This window comes from Chinchilla lanigera, unplaced genomic scaffold (assembly GCF_000276665.1).
Source record: "Chinchilla lanigera isolate Chin_1 unplaced genomic scaffold, ChiLan1.0 scaffold00069, whole genome shotgun sequence".
NCBI lineage: Eukaryota > Metazoa > Chordata > Mammalia > Rodentia > Chinchillidae > Chinchilla > Chinchilla lanigera.
Genome location: NW_004955470.1, coordinates 2,168,496 through 2,172,511, shown reverse-complemented (window position 1 = coordinate 2,172,511; position 4,016 = coordinate 2,168,496). Strand labels below are relative to the sequence as shown.

Here is a 4,016-nt window from a genome sequence, read left to right as displayed (position 1 = left end):
CGATGTGCAGAAATAGGCCATAGACTCTCGAGCTCTGCTTTGCTGACCTCAGCTTTAGGTGATTCGAGGTGCCAGCCATTTGAGCCAAGGTCCCAGGGCAGATACCAAAGACCATCCAGCTCCCTGTGCTCTATCCGAATCTATGACTCACAAAAATCCATGAATCTAATGGGCGATGCTTTATTTCCACTCTGTTTGGGGCAGTATGTCACCCAGCAATAGAGTACCTGAACAGTACTGCACAAAGTGGGCCTCAATTAAAAACTCAGTTTGTAGCCAGGGACAGAGGCACACTCTGGCAGTAGCACCTATTTGGAAGGTTGAGGCAAAAGGGTTAATTAAACCCATGAATTGAAGGCCAACCTGGGCAAGGTAGTGAGACCTCATCTATAAAAAATAAAAAGCATTCCTGCTCCTGGCAGGCAATGGCAGTTCCAACAGACAAAGGTCCAACCACGATAGCTCATGGGGCTCAGGTCGGCTCAGGGTGATAGTAAGTTCCTAAGTCTAACCCTAACCCAGTAGCTGGTGGTCCAAGACCTGTGGAAAGCCAAGGAAGCTGATCACGGCCTGCACCCTCTACCTGGCTGACTTTAACACCCAATATGAGATGTACAGCAGCAAGCAGAATGTGAACCAGACCGTCACTGCAGGAAGGCTTCTCAATCCCCAACATGTTTGTGAATTCCCTAGAGCAGAAAGTGGTATGGAGAAAAATCAGCATTATTCTATCAGCATGTAGGAATGACTTACAGGATAAACAAACCCAATTTTCAAGAAGTTTATTTGAAACTCTTCTTGGCTGGATCCAGTATGAAACGGTACTAAAGGTTACAGAACAGTATCTCACACACTGGACTGATCAGAAATGTTGTTCATACTTTTAAGGCGCTTCCCTAGAAACAGTGCTACAAGATGGGTTTGGCCTCAGGGAGGTGCTATTAGAAGCTGAAATTCTTGAAGAGCAAGAATCACTGTTAATGCTTTAGAAAAAGATTTGTTGGCTGAGGATATATCTCAGCAACACAGCAACTGCCTGGCAAGCTCAAGGTTTGGTTGCTGGCACCGAAAAGAAAATAATTTGTTTGTGCTGTACTTCCTCTAATAATTTTTTTTTTTTGCCTTTTTGAGACAGGGTCTCACTATGCAGTTCAGGCTGGCCTTGAGCTCAATTTGTAGCTCAGGCTGGTCTTGAACTCGAAACGATGCTCCTGCCTCAGCCTCCCAAGTGCTGGGATTATAGGCATGTGCCACCACGCCCAGCTTTCTTTAATAATTAACAACCGTGACATTTGATTACTAGCCAATTTATTGTATCAGTAGTTGAATACAGCAGCTGGATTTTATATGAACTATATTACTGGGTCTATTCAAATAGAAAATCAGTATCAAGGTGCCCAAGGTACATCAGATTTAACATCGCCCAGCAAACCTAGCTCCCACAAGTATGTGGTAGAAGGATTGAAGGAAAATTCATCCCAGATTATGGACCCTTGGGAGAAGCTGAGTAAGGTTTTTTGTTTTGTTTTGTTTCGTTTTGTCTTTTTGAGACAGGGTCTCACTATGCCGTTCAGGCTGGCCTTGAGCTCACTTTGTAGCCCAGGCTGGCCTCGAGCTCACAATGATCCTCTTGCCCCAGCCTCCCAAGCACTGGGATTACAGGCGTGCGCCACCATGCCCAGCTGAGGAAGGTTTTGAATGTTGTTGGAATGAGATGTAAAAGGAAGATGCAGAAAAGAAGCCAGAGCTATGGTGATACACTGGATAGATACACGTTAACACAGTGGTAATACACTGTTCTCTGTGAGAAAGTCCTTGGTCTGATGTGCTACATGGTACTACCCATTCAGGATGGAGGAAAATCCCAGCAAAATCCTTCAAAAGCAAAGCCTAAGTTTAGGGAAGGTTTTGACCTGAAGCCTCTGCCCTGTACCAGTAAAGCGATTATCCATACTGCCTGCATTTGGTGTTGGCCTGTTTTCAGCTTAGAGCTGTCACTGACAACAGAGATGACATGGCATTGGGCAAAGTGATCACACTGCTATGCCACGAGTGGCCATGGGGACAGAATCTTTTCTTGAAAGCTATCAATAAGATTTGCCAGCAAGGAAACTTCCAGCGTGAGAAGTTTTTCAATCATGTCACGAACATCGATATACTGCGGGTATCTGCCTATTCGAGAACTCGGGAGGGTGCTCACTGTTATTTTGAAAGCAGACACACAGCACCCACAAGAGCTGCTGTTATATCTCTCAAAAAGACAGAAACCACCTGAATTCCAATCCCTTGATTGCTGAAAAGTAGTTCCCCAGAATCTGAGAAGTTACTTCTTTTTTAAGAGTCATGTTTCACAATTGTGGTACAACAAGAGAATCAAACTGTTTTGTAAATAAAATGTATCATTAAGTTTGAAAAAAATATTCTTTTTTTTTTTTTGGTTTTTTTCCGGTACCAGGAACCGAACTCACAACCTTGTGCTTGCCAGGCAGGCGCTTTGCCGCTGAGCTAAATCCCCAGCCCCTGAAAAAAATATTCTTAAGGTGGCAGAGTACTGGGTACATGTGAGCATCAGCAAGGAAATCATTAGAGCTTTGCCAAAATGTCCTGATGATCTTGCTGGTCTGTACCTGGACCTTGAATGCAAGAAGTCACCACTGCCTGACCCAAGGCTTGGTACACCGCCTTGCGACTCCCCGTGGAGCAAGGTCAGGTAGGCCTTGTGGAGAGCCCTTAGCAGGCAGGCAGATACCCTGCTTGTGAGAGAGTACTGTAAGGCAGTTCCCCTCTTCCAAGCTCCACTGCGTGCAGGAATTTCCACCTCAGCCCCCATGTGCTCCTTTGCCGGGGATACAGCCACAGGCTCCTGTGTGTGTAACACTACTTGGCTCTTGTTTAAGGTCTGCAGCTCAGTAACAGGTGACCCACGGCTCTTGCGGTCTGTTCATAGGTCCCTCTGGTTTGGTGCCATGGAGCTGACACCACGCTGGTTTTTGTTTCTGGTCTCAGTGCAAGCGATAAACCATCCACATCCATTTGAGCTGGTTCTCTTCTTATAGGCAAACCTGCAGGAAGTAGCCAGCGGCATAGGAGGCAAAGAGCTGCCTGAAAACGTCAGCGTGTCAGAGAGGAAAGGCGATCAGGTCACTAGGACCTTGTAGGCCACCAGCAAGACTTTGACTCTTAGGAAGCGGGTAGGCTTGAAAGTTTGGGGAGTTTTGAGCAGAGAAAAGCCGTGGTCCGGCTGAAATGCATTCATTGTAAGGGCGCTCCATTTGAGAAAGTCTCACACGGCTATAAGGTAGTGTCGCGGTCATTAGTAACAGTGCATTTCTGCCGTGATTCACTTTCTCTGCCGCCGCATTCTCCCGCCGACCCCCTACATCTTAGGCTGTGGATCTGCGCTGTCGCTCTGCATTTTTTCCACTGATACTATTTTCCTTCTAAGAGTTTCACTTCCTTTGATCCGTTCTCGGCGCCTGGAGAATTCTTGGAACCCCTCCTCTGGCGGCGGTCCGCGCCTCCACGCCCCTCGGTTGCCCCTCGGAAGAGTGCCCCCCCCAAGGGGTTCAGCGGGGAGCGGAAGGGATTCCGGGCTCGGCGGCAAGCGCTGCCACCCGTGGGCACCGCCTGGGGGAGCGTTGCTGCCAGGGTTTCCCGAGTGGGCAGAGCTTGGAGTGCAGGACGCCGCGGCCCCTCTGGGTGTAGGGGCTGCCTCCGGCGCCCTCCACTCGCCGCCTTGCCGCCCCTCACCCCATGCCCGTGTGGGGACACCGGGCCTGCCCCGAGCCCAGTGCCCCTCTCCCAGTCCACCTCCGGCCGCCTGTCCCTTTGCTTCTCTCCAGCCCCCTCCGCTTTCCCTCTGCCCGCCCCGTGGGACCGGCCTCGGCGGGCCCCGCGCTGGGGCTCCCAGCCCCCTCTCCTTCCTTCCCGAGGTCGCCCCCCGCACCCCTGGCCCCGGCTCGGGTAACTGCTCGGGGTAACCAGGCTGCCTGCCGCTGCGCTCGCCCCTTCCCCCC

At 50.0% G+C, this 4,016-nt stretch overlaps 1 pseudogene; it reads left to right on the top strand.

The window, feature by feature from the left end:
- Positions 1-465: 465 nt before the first annotated feature.
- On the top strand, positions 466-1,085 carry LOC102024554 (annotated as a pseudogene).
- Positions 1,086-4,016: the final 2,931 nt, after the last annotated feature.